General features: G+C 43.2%; 1 long non-coding RNA gene across 1 annotated transcript; it reads left to right on the forward strand.

Annotated features, from left to right (window-relative positions):
* Window positions 1-7229: 7229 nt before the first annotated feature.
* LOC310828457 lies at window positions 7230-12868 on the forward strand. Its single transcript, XR_014556898.1, has 3 exons — window positions 7230-7475; window positions 9600-9800; window positions 12663-12868. It is a non-coding gene; the product is annotated as an uncharacterized lncRNA (long non-coding RNA).
* The last annotated feature ends 6765 nt before the right edge of the window (window positions 12869-19633 follow it).

Raw genomic sequence — 19633 nt, forward strand, 5'->3', positions numbered from 1 at the left:
AGTCGTCTCTTGTGTTGTTGGAAAAGAATGTTTGTGATGACCAGCTTGTTCTCTTGGCAGAACTCTATTAGAATATTCATTTAAATAACCTTAAAACATCAATGACTTCCCTTCTCTTTCCATGGTTTATTTTGCATAACATAAATCCTTGCATATTTTATATAAAGTAAACCATTCAGTATTCCATTATTACATCCATCAAAACTCATTTACACTGTTGAATTTATCTTAATACTGCCAAGGTTTTCAAGTGTACACAATTTCCCCCCATATATTCAATAAACATTTTCCAATCTTCTTTAAATGTATGTTCTTCTTGTTCTCTTATTCTGTATTCTGTATGTTAGGTCCGCAAACTGCGCATATTCCATCAGTTTAAGTTGCCATTCTTCTTTAGCAGGAACCTCGCTCCTTTTCCATTTTTGGGCTAATGAAACACGGGTCGCAGTAGGGAAAGGCCATTCTTAACAATTTCATCTTCCCAGACAGCTTACAGCACCACTCCCCATGGTGTTTCAGCGGGTCTCCAAATCTCTTGAAGCAGATTTTCAGGAGGCATAGGGCACTGCAGGGGAAAGGAGAATCAGTGAAAATTACCCCCTCCTTAAATCTGCTCACTAGGAGCATACAGTTTGCTGAATTCTGCTCCAGGCAACTCTGGATCCAATCTCATAAAAAATAACATGGTGATTTATCACTGTGATTTTAAAAAAATGTGTTCTATACTTCAGTAGGAACAACTGCAGGGTGAGGTCTTCTCAATGTACAGTGAGTACAGAAATTCAGTGGTGGTTCATGTTCCATGCACCAAATTGTACAAGACATTGCTTGGTAACTGAAATTCTATGGTTCAGTTACAGCAAGACCATTAGGCTCTCATTTACATTTGGGCAAAAACAACTTCCAAACCATTCTAAGACATGTGGCCTGCATATGAAAACAAGATCTGCTCTATCAAGGAACCCAAAACTCCACACTAATGAAAAGTCCACCCCAAAACCACAACCGTATGTATGATAACTCAGAAGTTAGTTGTGTCCAGTGGGACTTGCTCCCTGGGATTGTAATCTGTGAGTAATCTCATAACTAGGCAGTGCCTTTCTGTGAGTCTAGCCTTACGCTATTTCCACAGTTCTCTGATTCAGAATTCAGCATTGCTTTGACAAATTTCAGAACAATGCAAATATTAGCATTGCTTTTGTAACACAGGTCTTGAGAAACTAATCATATTTAATAAGCCACAAAGATTTCTTTCTTTCCTTCCTATGCTATATCGGAGGGAAATCGTATCTATGAAGAGTGATAATGAATGTATCGTTGTACATGAAATAGCATTTGTCAGACAAGAAATATGAGATATAACAAAGAATCTAATGCTAGCAGCATATTTTCAGGCTTCTAGGTATGAATTGCCAGCAAATAGTTCAGCAGTGCAATTTTGTTTTATTTTTGGTCAGGCTATAATATGACTGCATCCATTTTTAAATATTTTTTTTCCATTTTTTGCTGTTGTTTACTCTGAGACCTCTATTGACTCAAATGAGCCATTTTTTATTCCTTTGTAGACATAACGGTGAATTTAGAACAGTATGTTATCATGGAGCCCTGCACAGGCTGTGCTGACAAATAGCTACGTAGACAACCTATTCAGGTTGTAGTGAGATCCATCAACCCTGTCACATTCATAGTGGCAAATCAGTTGTTGTTTGTATCCGTAATCCAAGAAGGTGCTCAGCTTCATTAGTAGTGTTAGGGAATAAAGCAAAGTCGAGAGAGCAAGACCCGCGTGCAGTTCATAAGACTTTCTCAGAAAGCCATTGCTCCCTCACTCCCTCTTAAAGGCAACTCAGAGGAAGTCTAGGACCAGAGGCAGGTGGAGCTGGGAGAGAAACACCGTTTGGGTTTTTGGAGTCATCTCATTTCTAAGATGCTGAGGCTGTGCTGGACAGCACAAAACATTGTAAGGTAAAGGTAAAGGACCCCTGGATGGTTAAGTCCAGTCAAAGGCGACTATGGGCTTGTGGCACTCATCTCGCTTCAGGCCAAGGGAGTCAGCGTTTGTCCACAGACAGCTTTTCACGTCATGTGCCCAGCATGACTAAACCGCTTCTGGAGCAACAGAACACTGTGATGGAAACCAGAGCGCTCAGAAATGCTGTATACCTTCCCACCGCAGAGGTACCTATTTATCTACTTGCACAGGTGTGCTTTTGAACTGCTAGGTTGGCAGAAGCTGGGACAGAACAATGGGAGCTCACTCCATTACAGGGATTTGAACCGCTGACCTTCTGATCATCAAACCCAAGAAGCTCAGTGGTGTAGACCAGGCATAGGCAAATTTGGCCCTCCAGGTGTTTTGGGACTACAACTCCCATCGTCCCTGACCACTGGTCCTGTTAGCTAAGGATGATGGGAGTTGTAGTCTCAAAACATCTGGAGGGCTGAGTTTGCCTTTGCCTGGTTTAGACCACAGTGCCACCCGTGTCCCTACAAGACAAGACATTGTATAGAAGTATTGGATGTACAGTGGTACCTCGGGTTAAGTACTTAATTCGTTCCGGAGGTCCGTACTTAACCTGAAACTGTTCTTAACCTGAAGCACCACTTTAGCTAATGGGGCCTCCTGCTGCAGCCGCGCCACCAGAGCACGATTTCTGTTCTCAACCTGAAGCAAAGTTCTTAACTTGAAGCACTATTTCTGGGTTAGTGGAGTATGTAACCTGAAGCGTATGTAATCTGAAGCGTATGTAACCTGAGGTACTACTGTACACTTGATTGTTAAAATTCTATTATGAAGAAAGTTCTAGTAAAATTTGAATAATGCTTTCAGGGGTCTGGACAATGATTTATTCCAAAAGGAGTCTGTTTTTTATGCTTCCAGTAGCTTTAAACTGTGTAGTATTTAATATCTGTGTCAGGACTGCCGCTAGGTCCCAGCTCACAGAGGACCAACGCCCGGTGGATGTTATATACAAAAGTCTTTATTAAAGTTTAGTTTCCATTTCCAAGCTCTGGGCGCGCAGCCCCACGTCTCGACGCTAGACCGGCTAAGTCCCCTCTGACTCACTGCTCCACCCTCACCAGTTTAAGATTCTAGCCCGGCTCCACCTCCTACGCTGCTCTTTCCTTCGCTGGGTCTTTCTGCCCTCTGGGGTTCCCTCCTTCCTGGACTCCTCTGACGCTGAGCCTCCTGAGTCTTGCCCCTCCCTCCGGCGGGCTTTAGGACCTGGCTCCCTTCCCGGGCTCCCCCCTGTGCCGCGCTCCTGTACATTTGAACTTGGCGCGCGCGCCCAGCCGGTGACTTTCCTTCTGACCGTTTCCCCGCTTCCTGATGTGGGCGTTGCCAAACCTGACTCCTCTCCTCCCTCTGGTGGTGAGGACACTGGTCCCGACTCCTGGGACTCCCCCTCCCCACTGCGCTCTGGTGGAGAAGCTGGTCCTGATTTCCAGCTGCTGCTCAGGGACTCCCCGCTAGCCCCTTCCTCCTGGGGCTTCCCCCCTGGAGTCCCCTTCGCTCTGGCCACCGGCACTCCCTTCTGTGAGTCCTCCGATTCGCTAGAGAGGCTTGTGGAATAACTCTGGCCACTGTCACTGCCTGCGCCCCCCTCGTACTCCTCCTCCTCACTCTCCATTTGCTCCCCCTCCTGTGTCTCTCCTTCTGAACCCCTGACAATCTGCAACAGGAAAAACCCAAAAGGAGCCCAATGAGGACTAAGTATATTCAGCTGCCACAGAAGGCATAGTCAAAAACAGTATACAAACAAGCTGTCTTAAACAGAGTCCAACCATTTGTCCACCTAGCTCAATATTACCTGCACTGACTGACATTGCTTCTCCAGGGTTTTCCTAGGGAATCTGTCTCAGCCCTACCTGGATGTGCCGGGAATTTGGGACTTTCTGCATAGAAAGCAGGTGACTTTCTACTAAACTGTGGCCCTTCCCCTTCTTGGTACACTACTACCATGACCAAAATGAGTACCACAAAAAGTGATCGTTAGAATGCAGAAAAGAATGCTGCAAAGTATGAATATACTCATACACAGAAAACAGCAATTATCATTCACAGACATGAATCTTGGGGGGGGGGGAGGTTGAGGGTGTGACAATATGGTGACCCTACAGAGAAAGCTGTGGGCATCAGAATATTTAGCTCTGTATTGTCTTAATTGGTTGACAGTGGCTCCCCAGGGTTTCAGGCAGGAGTCTTTTTCAATCCTACCTGAAGATGCTGGTGATTGCACTTTGAACCTTCTGCGTTCCGATTGTGTGCTCTATCCCTGAGCTATAGCTGAACCAGCATGCAGAATCTGATGTTCAGATGGGAAACCAGTGGGTGGATTCACTTCCTTTCCCTTAGCTGAAGCATCTTGATCTGACTTTCTGTTCATGTTAAGTTTCACTTTGAAAAAATAAAGGAGATAGATAGATGATAGATAGATATAGATAGATGATAGATAGATAGATAGATTAGATTAGATTAGATAGATAGATAGATAGATAGATAGATAGATAGATAGATGATAGATGATAGATGATATAGATAGATGATAGACAGACAGATAGATAGATAGATAGATAGATAGATGATAGGTGATAGATAGGTGATGATGATAGATAGATAGATGATAGATATAGATATGATAGATATGATATAGATATAGATATAGATATAGATATAGAGATAGATATAGATAGATATAGATATAGATGATATAGATATAGATATGACAGATGATAGATAGATGAGAGAGAGAGATGATGATGATGATAGAGAGAGAGACAGAGAGAGAGAGAGAGAGAGAGAGAGAGGATAGATAGATGATAGATAGATAGATATAGATAGATATAGATAGATGATAGATAGATGATAGATAGATGATAGATTAGATAGATAGATGATAGATAGATAGATGATAGATAGATAGATGATAGATAGATAGATGATAGATGATAGATGATAGATGATAGATAGATAGATAGATAGATAGATAGATAGATAGATAGATGATAGATAGATAGATAGATAGATAGATAGATAGATGATAGATAGAGATAGATAGATAGAGATAGATATAGATAAATGATGGATACAGTAGATGATAGATGATATAGAATCATAGAATTATACAGTTGGAAGGGACCCCAAGGGTCATCACTTCCAACTCCCTGCAATGCAGGAATCCTAGACAGACAGACAGATTTCCATTTGTAATTGGAATCACTCTGTCCAACCGACTTCTTTCACTCTGCAGTCCAGAAGGAAGAGAAGTAAGATATAAATGTGGGAAGCATGGACTCGAGTCTCTCTGGACTCAGCAAGTCAATGTGCCTGCTTCCAAACTGCCACTATGGTATTTTGTGGGTTTCAATCATATACAGGCAAATTTAAAGTTCTGCAATTAAAGTGGGCTTTGTTTTTCTTGCACAACAAACCTCAAATTTTTGCGGTAAAGAACATGACAGCCGCTTGACATGATGCCCTTGAACTTTGCAGGCAACCCCGAATGAGTGCTCAGTAAACATTGGACATCATAGAAGCTCCACACAAACTTTGCAAAAACAACTCAAGGCAAATGCTCGATTGGCAGGTTGTCTGAAAAGGCCCCTCTAGGTCTCTGCATGCAAGACTGCTGAACCAGAATTTTTGGAATTTGCAGCCAGCCAACCAGCTCTAATGTTAAAGGGAGAAGGCTTGTTCTTAATGCCAGTGAAATATTTGCCTCACCCACGGCGGTTAGTTCTGGGACCCTTCCTTTCCTGGAATGCTCACTGTGAGGGTCAAAATGTCTTGGACAGTTGCCTGACGGCTCTTTGGCATGGGCTGGAAGTTGGCATCTGAACAAATCTGTCAGCAGGTTTTCTTCAACACAAAGTAAGGAGATCGGCTTGGCAAGATGGGAAAGGAAAATAATGGCTCCTTTGAATTTGGCAGAGCTATTCTTCCACCGTCGACAGAATAGGCCTAGAATAAGCCGAGCCTGCAGAACTTGTGGCTTCCCACATTGAGTGCGGCCCATCAGGCATGTATGGGAGCCCAGAAGGAACTCAGGCCAATGTCTTCTGCTCTCTCTCCAGGATAGAAAGGACAGAGGGAGGAGGAATGTCATCAAGTACTTTGCAGGGCTTAGCGGTCCAGTGTGGTGTAGTGGTTAGAGTGTTCGACTAGGACATGGGAGACCAGGGTTCAAATCCCTGTCAGTTCACTGGTTGATCTTGGCCATCACTTTCTTTTAGGCAGGACTACCTCAGAGGGTTGTCATGATGATGAAATGAAAAGCGAAAGAGCTATGTGCACTACCTTGAGCTATTTCGAAGGAAAGGCGAGATATAATATAAATCCATAAAACCTTTGGATGGCTGGAGCCCAAAGTTGTACAGGCCCAGGGTAAAATAACTGGACCAAAGTCACAGAATCACCGACTTGGGGACATCTAGTCCAGCCCCCTGCAATGCAGGAATCTTTCACCCAACGTGGGGCTCAAACCTACAACCGTAAGACTGAGACTCGTGCTGTACCAACTGAGCTATCCATCAACTCCCTGGATCAGGCCAAAGGCCCATCTGATCCCATGTCCCAACCTCCCAGTAGCCAGTGGTCACTGGTTCCCTTCTGCGGTGGCTTGTGAAATGGCAGCTAAATGGAAGTAGGTTGCGGGGAAAGTGTTTGTCCTCTTCTGCGGGGGGAGAGAAACAAGAGTTTGGCATTGGCCTTCGAAGGCAATCTTGGCTCCTACATTCACTCAACTTTTATTGGTTCAAATGTGTAATTATGACGGTTTAATGGCAGAAGAGAGGCGGGTAATTAGAAGTGAGTCGTTCTGATCACCCTTGAACGCCGTGCCAGAGAGCCGCTCGGCTCTCCTGTCCTGAAGCCTTGTTTGCTTTGCCGAAAGCCAAAATCCCACAAGGTCTGGATGGGACCAGCTGTCTCGCTAACTAACTGCCAGCGCTTTTCCTGAATGGGAGCTATCATCCTCTCCGACATCCGCCTCCTCCCCAGGGCGCTCCCTCGCTGTCTTTCTCTGTGTGATTGCATTTATCTGTGGCTTGCAGGAACTGCTTCTAATCATACCACTTCTTGCCTTTGAGGGTCAAATACAAGTCCATTGCTGCCGAGACAAATGCATCGGGGAGGTGGGCCGGTGCAAGGGAGGGGAGGGGGCGGAGGGGAGAGACACAAACAGAAACTGTCACCTCTCCGTAAGACTGATAAGCATTTGGCAGGCAGGACACCGCAAACGAGAAAAGCAAACAGCCAGCAATCTGCAAGCGCCATAAATATGTTACAATCTCAGCTGGAAGATGGGCAATATATGCACCAAGAGGCCTTTGTTTAATGAGCTGTCAAAAAGCAGGCACAAAATTATGCTTGAAAACACAGGGAAGCTGCAGAGAACAGAGGCCTGGAAGGGCTCCCTTTGCCGGCAATGTGGATGTGCCGGAGTATCTTATCAGTCTGAGAATTGTCAAGTGAGGTAGGCTATCATTAGTAATCTAATAGCCTTTGGAAAGGGACCGATTTTTCCACCCCAGCTCCATTTTGTAACCTAAAATGAATGATAGGCAAAGCCAGGCCCTTATTTCTCCCCACAGGTTTTGCGACTGGGGGATGGAGAGGGGAGGAGGAAGCTACCCAAAATGGAAGCAAATGAGACAAGTCATAAAAAGCATAAAACACTAAATCGGAAATTAAGCTGATGAGTTCCAATCCTAGAGCGCTCCTCTTCCTATTATCCTAATGGACTCTTCCAGTGACTTGGTAATTTTCAATCGTGCCCATAACAAAGGTGCTACCCATAGGAGGAGAACACAGAGACATGAGCGCCTTTGTAATGGAGTGTGCAACATGAGGGTTGTAGATGTCTGTACAACCATGCAGGCTAAGCGGTTGTGGGATTATAATGCAAGGACCAGGGTCACCATGTGATGTACAGGACAATGAGCCTTCAACAGCAAGGCAGCCATGCAGCACAAATTGCCAAAGACATTCCACAAAACGAGACAAAAGGTGTTCCAGTTTTTGTCATTTAAAGGGGCTACGGAGAGGGAGGCTATTCCCCCCCCCCCCTTCTCGTTTCTTTCGTGTGATTTCTGATGTTGATTTGTAGGCTGGTTTACATAGAATAACTCATCAGTCCTACTTTTCAGGAATTTTCTTGGGGAAAGTTGACATCTTATCCCTGCCTTCCCAACCTGGCAGGATGCTGCCATCAAAGAGAATGGTTGACAGGTCTGTGACAATTGTATCTCTCCTGGGATCAGGAATAGTCATTGTAAAAATGGAGCCTGACACCTTAAATTATCAAATATAAGAAGCTGCACATTTTCTCTCCTTGGTCTTTATTTTTTTGTAAATATAGTTTATTCTAGAAAGTATATGCACAATCAATATACCATCCTTTACAAAAACATAAAATAAAAATTCCACTGCTGTGACTTCCCTCCACCTCAACTTGACATCTTTTGATATTCTATACTCTTATTTACATTGTGGTTTTTTATATTATTTGACATTCACCAATTATTAATTATGCTGTGATCCAGTTCGGCTTTACATACTTAATCTATACATATCAGCAGATTTTCTTTGGAACAGTGTTTTTTCATATAATCCTCAAAACATTGCCATTCCTTCCTTAATTTCTGGTTTGACTGGTGCCCTACGGCTGCCATTAATTTAGCCAATTCTATAAATTCACATAGTTTACCTAACCAATCTTCTTTAGTGGGGATGATGCCCCATTTCCAGTTTTTAGCAAGTAATAATTTGGCTGTGGCATATAAAAATAGCCTTTCCTTATCTTTGGTCTTTATTTGTATTAGGCTATTTGGAAAGTTACCTAAGACAAAAGCCACTTGTGCAATGAGGACTGCCCGATTCCCCCCATTACATGCTTCCATTACAGCGGTCTGTTCTCCCCACCCACATAATTTTTTGATTTTTTTCTGTGTAGAAACATTTTTGTTTCATTTAAAATGTGTTCATCCCACACGTTGGTTGAAAGGCCGTCACAGTGGCTCACAACTCAGAGGGGAACAATCGACAATATACATTCAGTAATGGTCACAAAATTCAGTAGACATATAAAACAAAGGGGAGGAGGACTTAACCAAATCTTAATCTTAACAGCCTATTTTAATACCAGTTATAAGGGTCCAAGTGCACACCTCTTGGGGGGACCCTCTTGGTAGTTCCACTTCCCTCAGAAGTTTTGGGGTGGCAGCCTGGGAAGGAGAAGGCATTCTCTGTGGCAGCTCTGAAATTGTTGAATTTCTTTCCCACAGTGGTGTGTTTGGCTTGTTCACTAGTGTTTTCAGTGTTTTAATTCCTTTTAATTACCAGCTGGTGATTGGTTAATGTAATAATAATAATAATAATAATACCTAGCTATATATTTGCTCGCAATGAAGACCAGTGCTTTTTTTCTATTAAAAAATGTTTAGGGGTACTCTCATTTTCCTACTCATATTGAAATACTGCCCCTCAATGAGGCCAAACTTAGATTCACAAAATGTTTAGGGGTATGTGTACCTCTGCGTCCCCCCAGAAAAAAGCACCGATGAAGACAATGCAGCGTCTGTTCCTATTCTTTTTCTAGGTCAGCTGATGTAAGCGCCAGCAACTCAAGGGCTGTGAATAAGAAATCGGAAATGGAGAGCCCTTGATTTGACCTGCGGGCTTGGAAGATTTTGCGAGACTCAGCCACCTCAGAGAGTAGAGGGTTGTACACCTGGGACCTTGCTGTTTGAATGATTCCTTTCAACATTTCCATAAAGAGAGAGAAAGAAATGAGCAAATGGTATATTTTGTGTGACAGTTAGCAATGGGGTGGATCACAGACGGTACAGGGCGATTGGAAGGCGTGCTTATGTTTCTTCTCCCTCAACTTTGCAAGAACAATTATTACGCGGTATTCCCCAGGAAGCTTAATGTAAATGAGCTATATTTGTGGCATATGGAATAGATAAGGATCACCTGAACTTCCCTATCCTATATGGAGAAAGCAGCTGAGCACATTGTCGCATCACAGCTTAAGGCATTTCGAGATTATAGAAACTTTCCCAATTCATTCTCCTTTGCTTTTATGCAAAGTTTTGAGACTGGGACTTCTCTAAGGGTTCCACCGAGTTGGATGGCCACTCAAGCGTCACCAGAAGAGAGGACAAAAAAGGGATGCTGATTTGCATAAAGGATGCATATGCTAAAATATGTATACATTCAAACATATAGCTGCATGTGAACACACACACACACACACACACACACACACACACACACATAAAGATGATAGTTAGAAATGATCACTCTAGAATCATAGAATTGTAAAATTGCAGGCTATAATTTCAATAGAAAGAGAGCACAGTGGAGAATGTGGAGGCTGGTCTGTGGTCCCTGGATCAGTTCCTACCCCCACCCTGGATCAGTTCCTGAAGAAATCTGGTGGGTTAGGCAAATGTTTTTTTTTTTTTGTAAAAAAAAACCCCTAGGTTTAATAGTACAGTCAGTCAGTTTGAATTCCCGCAACAAGGTGAGCTCGCATTGCTGTGTCCCAGCTCCTGAAAACCTAGCAGTTTGAAAGCACACCAGTGCAAGTAGATAAATAGGTACTGCTGCAGCGGGAAGGTAAATGGCATTTCCGTGTACTCTGGTTTCCCTCACAGTGTTCCGTTGCACCAGAAGCGGTTTAGTCATGCTGGGCACATGACCCGGAAAGCTGTCTGTGGACAAACACCGGCTCCCTCGGCCTGAAAGCGAGATGAGCGCCGCAACCCCATAGTCACCTTTGACTGGACTTAACCGTCCAGAGGTCCTTTACCTTTTACCTTTTTACTTTACATACGCCCTTTATCAAAAGATCCTAGGGTGGTGTTCTTGTTTGGTGCTGCTCCTTCGGTGCTGCACTAGGCATAATTTTATATTCCCCTGTATCATGCCTTCCCTTCCTTGCCTTTTTTTTTTCAAAACTAAGAAACCCCCCACCAAATATCACAAATGCAAAATGATATTTCCCTTAACCACCATCCCAATTACAATGTCCTGCTTAGCAACTCTCAATGTCGGCAGGATGCAAAATTAGACCAATTTTAGTCACGTCGTCTGATCCTGGTGCATATTTACTTGGATGCAGTGCAGTGGGGTTTGGAAAAGCCTAAGAAAAATACTTGTCTAATAATGTAATGATGAGCACAGTGTGGTCCACATCCAGACCACATGCCTGTGGAAACGATTGCATGTCAAGTCTGCTAAATTAACAGTGAAATTGTTAACATCAGGGATGAGGGACTGGTGGCCTTCCAGGTATTTTTGGACTCCAACTCCCATCAGCCCCAGCCAGCACAGCTAATGGCCAGGTCGCTGTCCAACAACATCTGCAAGGCCCCACCGTTCCCCATCCAATTTAGCCACATGTCAAACTCTCTACTAGATGTTGTTGGACAGTGACCTTAAGAAAGCAGACAGCAAAACATAACAGTATCAGCAGAAGAACAGCAAGAAGGGAAGATGGCTGTGTGACCAGCCCTTTTATGGGGTCTTCCAGGGTCACTCCCACATAACTAGTCATGCGCAGGGGAAGGAAGCTCCAGACCAGGTGTGACAGGAAGTCCTCCTGGTTGGGGTAATACCCCCCCCCCCGCATGTCCACTCTAGGCAAACAGGAAGTGTTGTACTTAACTGCTTATGTTACATCCCACAGGATCTTCAATGACGGTTCATGCGTGACATGCATGCACAGTACATTACTTGATGACATATTGCTCAGTGACACTTGGATGAGCGCATGAACGGCTTTCAGCAAAAAGTAAAGCGGCTGAGGTGATTTTAAGCGGATATGAAAACTGCAGGGTTTTTGATCCATGATGGTCATTCACATTTTGCCTTCATGCTGAAAAGGTAACTCAACAGGTTTATGTCTGACACCAGCTGGAAAAAAATCAAGAATATAATGTCGTTCTTCTCTACCATTTCCCATAAGAAGCTGCCCCATTTGGTAAACTCTACGCCGGCTCCCTTGGCCAATAAAGCGAGATGAGCGCCGCAACCCCAGAGTCAGCCATGACTGGACCTAATGGTCAGGGGTCCCTTTGCCTTTACCACAAATGTTTAGCCTGTCCAAAGCAGACTCATAACTTTCTAAAAAAAATGAAATGAAATGAAAAATCACATATTTTCTGGTTTTGAAAAGCCCTCTTCAAGAGAATGGAGTGCCACATCACTTTCGATTTTGCCCTCCCAGGAACCTAGCAACAGAGAGTGCAATAAATAACAGAGCCGAGGAAACTCTTAATGTTGAGCAAAAAGAATTTGGGGGGAGGGGGAGAGCACACACACAGAATGAAGAAAATGTACCCAAAAAAATTATTGCTGCTAAGCATCTGTTTTTGTCTGCATCCTTTTGAGAACATATTAACAGCCTTTGCACATCTCCATATGGCTCATTGTGAGGATAATCATTAATATGAAGGAATGTGTTTGTAAGCCCCCTTCCCTAGTAATGAGTGTGTATGATTGTTCTACCTCAGAAAAATGGAAGGACTGAATTTTGATAATGTGCTTACTGCATGATAAATAGTTGCAGAAGGAGGGGTATTTTTTAAAAAGAGTAGTCCTCAAAGACAGTAGCCCAGAGCCCAATATCTCATATATTATCTCTTTATTTCAGGATTTGGATGACACCTTTCAGGGCAAGCACTCCCAAGGCAGTGAGCATCAAAATAAAATCATGGCAAAATAAAACATAAGGCAATGCTATGAAGCTCGTCACACGCCTACTGAAAAACCACTACCCAGACTGAAATACATCCATACAGTAAAGCATTAAAACAGCACAGATTGCCACACATTCCAATTAAAAGCACCTTTAAATAAGATGGTCTTCAGAGTGTGTTTCCCATCATCCTTGGCCATTGGCCCTGCTGAATGGAGCTGATGGGACTTGGAGTTCGGAGGACCCTCTGGTATAGGTGTTGCATTGATATACACACACACCAGTTTGGGGAGGACAAATTGGGGCACCCCCCCATCCTGCTGCTCCCATCACTTTCCCCCTCACCAGCTCCTCTCTCGTCTACTTTCTTGCTTGCTCATCGCTGCCTTCTCACTAGCTTCCTCGCCCCCTCCATCGCTCCCTGCCTCGTATCTTTGTCCACAGCCGCCTCCTCCTCTGTGGCCTCAGGAGAAGCCATGCCGGCCTGCACAGCCTCCTCTTTCGGTGCTGCAGGTGAACTTCCGGAAGCCAGCCAGCTTCCAGAAGCACCATGAAAGGAAGGCAGAAGAAGAGTGGTGAAGCCTCAGGCCAAGGCAGAAATTGCTTCCCTTCCCCCACCCCCACCCCACGCATTCTGGTGTGAGCCAACTGACAGCTAGAGCACGGGAGCCAAAATGGGACAGTTGTGTGATATGCACACACACATTGTGCGTGTGTGCATATGTGTTGTGACAGTATTCACTGATACAGAGTGTGAGCACCTATTCTTTTGCTACTGGTAGGACACGGGTGGTGCTTTGGTCTGAACCACTGAGCCTCTTGGGCTTGCCAATCAGAAGGTCGGTGGTTCAAATCCCCACAACGGGGTGAGCTCCTATTGCTCTGTCCCAGCTCCTGCCAACCTAGCAGTTCGAAAGCACACCAGTGCAAGTAGATAAATAGGTACCACTGTGGCGGGAAGGTAAATGGCATTTCTGTGCACTCTGGTTTCCATCTTGGTGTTCTGTTGTGCCAGAAGCGGTTTAGTCATGCTGGGCACAAGACCTGGAAAGCTGTCTGCAGACAAACGTCGGCTCCCTCAGCCTGAAAGTGAAATGAGCGCCACAACCCCATAGTTACCTTTGACTGGACTTAACCGTCCAGGGGTCCTTTACCTTCTACCTTTTGCTATCCATAACACCCATTTTGTGCTGGCACCCATGACACTTTTATCAATTTAGGAGTACTGGCTCCTCATTTTTATTTTTATTTTACATATATTCCACTACCTGACCTCTGGGAGCATCTGAGCAATTGTATTCTGTACCAGCTAAAGTTTCTGAGCTGTTTCTAATAGCTGCCCCACATAGAACACTTTTAATAGTCTGTGTGGAGTGCGTAATACAAACACTTGTTCCTAACAGCCATTTTTCAACCAAGGTAGATGATCCCGTATGCTTAATAAAACCACTGTTTGAAACCCAGTAATGAATTTGTATTATTTTTTAACAATGGGAAAATTAAATGCTAGTGCCAGAAACAGAACGAAAGTGACCTTTAATTTTATGAAGGAGTTTAGCAGGTGGGAGGCTGGTAAATGAAGAAAAGGCAATATATCTACAAATCCAGCTTTCTTGGGGAAACTTGCTTTTCAATAAATACAAAAATCTGCTCTCAATTTAAAATGAAAAGGCCAGACTGTGGATGTATAGTCAGTCATACAGTTTCTGGAGCCTGTATCTGATACAATGAAATATTCTAAGAATTTTTTTTGGTGCCCAGTTTAATAGTTAATACAGAAAAAGATCTACCATGGGGAGAAAGTAAACTAACAGAGTTATCGGTCCTAATAATTAAGTTATATTAACCTACTTCATATACAGTGGTACCTCGGGTTACATACGCTTCAGGTTACAGACTCCGCTAACTCAGAAATATTACCTCAGGTTAAGAACTTTGCTTCAGGATGAGAACAGAAATCGTGCTCCAGTGGCGCAGCAGCAGCGGGAGGCCCCATTAGCTAAAGTGGTGCTTCAGGTTAAGAACAGTTTCAGGTTAAGAACGGACCTCCCGAACGAATTAAGTACTTAACCTGAGGTACCACTGTATAACATTGGTGCTGTTTCTGCTTCAGAAGGGCATTTTTGGAATGAATGACCTGTTTGCTATTTTTGTGATAACAGCAGCCCCATCAGCCAAGGGTGATACCTGTAGATTTTTGCACATGGATGGCATTATGGATTGGGTCCCATGGATTCTCTAGAATACTGTGGTGTAGGAGGTTATCACATCCTTTGTGCCTTTGGTGTGGCTAATGTACCAATTGGAGGGAACGAGTGACCATTTCTCAAATGCTGGCTTCTCAGAGTTGCCCGTGAAGAGGGATTGGTTGTTAAACCACTGTGGGAATTGTAGCTCTGGGAGAGGAACAGAGGAGTCCTCTTAGCACCCTTAGCAAACTGCAGCTCCCAGAATTCTTTGTGGAAAGCCATGGCAATTTAAAGGAGCATCACAGCGCTTCAAATTTATGGTTTGAATGTGGCCAGAGTAGTTTCAAACCAACAGTGGAAACCCTAATCCCACCTACACAGCAGTAAGTCCCACTGAGTCCAGCGGAGCTCACTTACATACACGGAGGTTAGGATTGCAGCCTAAGTCCTTCATTTCTTCCTCTGACCCCTAGCCTCCCCAGCTAGATCTTGTGCTAACTTGTTGAAAAACCAGCCATTAACAACCAGGAAATGACTTTGCCATCAATCAGAATATTGCTCAGCCGTGTTTCAGCTTTTCCCCTCTCTCTTCCTTTGCATAATTATCCTTATTCTCTGCTGATTGCAGTCTAAAATAGCCATAATTCTCTCAAAATAATTTGCCGCATTACTTAAAACCATGGGGTTACTGTAAAAACGATGAAGACAGATAGCTGATGGCTGGTTTTTGTACAGAGCCCACCATTTTGGCCACCGTGTGTCTATCGACCTTCTGTTAGTATGAGACACAAGAGGCTTTCATCAGGTCAGCGGCCGTTTCCACGGTTTCCCCTTAGAGATGATAAACTGAAGTGCTGAGTCCTCAAGAGGAGGGAGCCACCCCATTCTCTATTTTTTCTTTCAAAAGTAAAATTGCAAATATTTGTATAACCTGCAATCTGAAATATTAACCTCCCAGAATATAATTTGGCAACAGTTACTGATGTGTGTGCGTGTTGTTTTTCTTGACTGTTATTGTATGCTCAGTTAGACACCCAGGCCCCATTCAGTTCAATGGAGAGGGATTTTTATTATTATTATTATAAGTACATCCTCTGCATGACAAGATCAGCCATGTGAAATCAGCAGGAGCTTCATGCACCAGTAGCAACATGGAAAGGTCCATGTGGTTAGTGGAGGCTGGTCCATTAGGTAAGGTAGCTAAAAGATAAAAGACCCCCCCTGGACGGCTAAGTCCAGTCAAAGGTGACAATGGGGTTGTGGCGCTCATCTCGCTTTCAGGCCAAGGGAGTCGGCGTTTGTCCACAAACAGCTTTCCGGGTCATATGCCCAGCATGACTAAACTTCTTCTGGCACAACAGAACACCGAGACAGAAACCAGAGTACCCAGAAACGCCATTTGCCCTCCCGCCACAGCAGTACCTATTTATCTACTTGCACTGGTATGTTTTCGAACTGCTACGTTGGCAGGAGCAGGGACAGAGCAAAGGGAGCTCACCCTGTCACGGGGATTTAAATTGCCAACTTTCTGATCAGCAAGCCCAAGAGGCTCAGTAGTTTAGACCACAGCGCCACCTGCGTCTATTTAGGACGAATGGGGCAATGAACCACCAATCTCAGTCTGCCTCCAGTCAACACCAACCTACCTGCTTTCCTACTTGCAACCAGTCTAGAGGGTGTGTCTGCCTGTCAGCTTCCTCCTCTTTAGTCTCATGCTGCCCTTTTAGAACTCTACTGGCAGATGGATGGAGAGGGGAACTAGACTCCATTGGTTTTGCCTGCCATTGGCTGTGGCTGCACTTCCAACCCAGCAGTTGCAATGCACACGAGCCAGTTTTGTAGATCATGAGCATCTGAGCCACAGCCCAAATTGCTTGGCATAATTGGGGGTTTTCTGGAGATTCAGCACCCGGTATTTCAGAATATCAGAAGGCAGTAGGAATAGCCTGAGGAACTGGCGGAAATGACTGGCAGAATCCGAGACCAGGGAGAAGAGTGGGTGGAAGAAGATTGGAAGAAATTTAAAGACTATTTGCAGAAAAATTGTAAAATTAATGAATGTTAAAATGATGTTGGATTGAAATGAAGCGGCTTTAGCAACAAGGTTAAAAAGAATATGTAAAAATGGATTGATAATCAGATGAAAATATGAAGTTATAATATGTTAAGATATAGAATTAAGATAAAAATAAAGAGGGAAAGGATTTGCTGAATTAACCATGTGAACTGGAATACAAAAAAGGGAGGTGTGAGGAGGTCAGGAGACAAGTAAATGAAATATAAGACATGAAAAGATTGATCTGTTTTTAATTGTTTTTTTATTTTTCATGTATTTTGTATTTTTCCTTTGTATTTTTGTACCTTTTTTATTTTTATTTTTTATTTTTTTGTTCTGTAACTTTTTTCTGTCTGTAAAACTTCAATAAATATCATTCTAATTTGAAAATGAATTTCAAAAACGCGTACATTACCAAGGAAAATTTTTCAACGATCAAGGAAAATTTTTCAACGATGTTAGGTGTGATTGTGAATTGTGATCATGGACATGTCACAAGCCAAAGGGGTTTTAAGAATGGCCTGCTAATTGCTATAGCGTACACATTTACCTGGGAGTAAATCCCACTAAACTCATAAGGCTTATTTCTGAGTAGACGTGTATAGAATTGCAGCACAAATGCAAACTAATGTAAATTAAATGGAATTCTGCCCATCATATTGTAATGTTTACATGAAAGGGGATACAGAAACAGTATTACATAGATAAATTCCTTCAAGGGAAATAAAATTACTCTTTTGGAGTCCACTCATTGCCCACAACCTCAGCTTTGGAATTTTTTTTTTTTTTTAATGGCTTTGGACCGAAGCAGATAATATTTGCTTTAACTCCACTGAAGAAGATAAAGTCTGCCAAATTACAGGCATATAGGTCCAAGGTTTTTTTCATGCTAGGCACCATTAATTGTTTTTATTTATTTTCAAGGAGACATCTATAACTTTTTTCTTTTTTAAAAAAAAGCAATATAATTTTGCAGTCAGTGTTGCCCCTTCTTAGGGCATGTATCCAGCCAAATATCAGAAGGATAACTGCAGTACTTTTCCTGCAAGGTCAACCATTAAAGTTTTAGGATGGATACAAAAGGAATCATATAAGCACCCCTTGTGTTGTTTTGTGAAAATGTGGTCTGAAAATCTCAGGCCTGGGAGAGTTTTCTCTGGATAAGAAACCTGCCATACTGGATATAAATAGATTCCGGGGCATCTGTGCTATGGACCTTTTGATTTGGGGGTTGAAAGAGCTGAAAGTGATTCACTTTCTGGGTAAAATCATTCCCCCCGATGACCAGCTTGATCCACCAATCACAGCAGAACTCTCCCTCTCCCTCATCCTGACTCTCGGGCTTGCGCCCTCTTCCCCATGCAGCCTTCTTTGGCATTCTGGTAAACTTAGAGGCATCGCCTTTGCTTTCAGTGGATGCTTGTCTGGAGCATTTTTTAATATTCTGGTTTGCTGAGGCACCACAAACAGCTTCATGGGCCTCCTCTTCAGCTTGTGCTACCTCCTGGAAATCCAGGATGTCTCACCTTGTTTTGATTTGTTGGAAACTGGCCAGAGTGGCTGGGCAGCATAAAAGTAAGTTGCTGTTGCTTCCCCACTTCGTGTGTGATATGACCATAATCTCTCCAAGGCACCTGACTTCACCTCAGGATTCAAGATTAATGCAAATATAATAATATAACAACAACAACAATTACAATTTTATTTGTATGTCGTCCATCTGACTGGGTTGCCACAGCTACTCTGAGCAGCTCCCAACAGAACATTATAAACACAATAAAACATCAAACCTTAAAAACTTCCCTATGGCATTCTTAATGTATATCTCCTCAACAGACTTAGCTAAATGAACAACAATTTTACAGAACAGTGACATGAGCACCTGATAGTGTGAGCAGGCAGAAATTTCGCTCCAGTTCTATGCACAGCAAAATTGTTTAAATGCACCTGCTTAACATCCTATTATAGGAAACCATAAACATGGGTGGTGTATTGCTGAGCATTCCGTGGCTGGTACAATTCTATTGCCAATGTATCATTCCGCACAGAGTCAAAGCCTGCTGTTAATGTGTTTTCAGTGGTCTGCACTGCTGATCTACTTAACAATCCAAATACGAGGACATTCTAAAAGTTGTTAAGCTGACTGCCAAAAACCAAGATAATTAAAAATAGATTCACAGCTGTTCGGGCAAGCAGAGATATAATTTTATCTTCATTATGCCTTATTGCAGATGTTATTGATTTAATCACATTGTGTTTTAGCGGGTAATATCAATTCATGCTGTCTTTGACTTTGAAAACTGAAAATTTTAGTTTGAGTATAATTCTCCTTATGGCAGGAGCGTGGATGTGCTTGATTATCTGGAGATAAAATCTGTGAGCCAGTAGATTTCCCTGACCCTCCAAGTATATCCCTGATCTCCAGTTTTGGGGCCTTCAAAAATGTCTCTGTCTCCTCAAGATCCACTCATGGATCAATAACCATAGTCTATATCTGTGTATTCATCCCAGGACCTGGGTCCATAATGCTAGAATCCTGTGCACACTTTGCAAGGAGTAAGCCTCTTTGAATAATATATAGGCTTGCAGTACATTTAACTTGCATTCCTCATGTGCCATCCCCTTTAAAACCTTAAATATTTTAGCAGAGGATGACATGGACTTTGGTGGTGAACTAGAGA

This window comes from Podarcis gaigeae (genome assembly GCF_964106915.1).
Source record: "Podarcis gaigeae genome assembly, chromosome: 12".
NCBI classification, from domain to species: Eukaryota; Metazoa; Chordata; class Lepidosauria; order Squamata; family Lacertidae; genus Podarcis; species Podarcis gaigeae.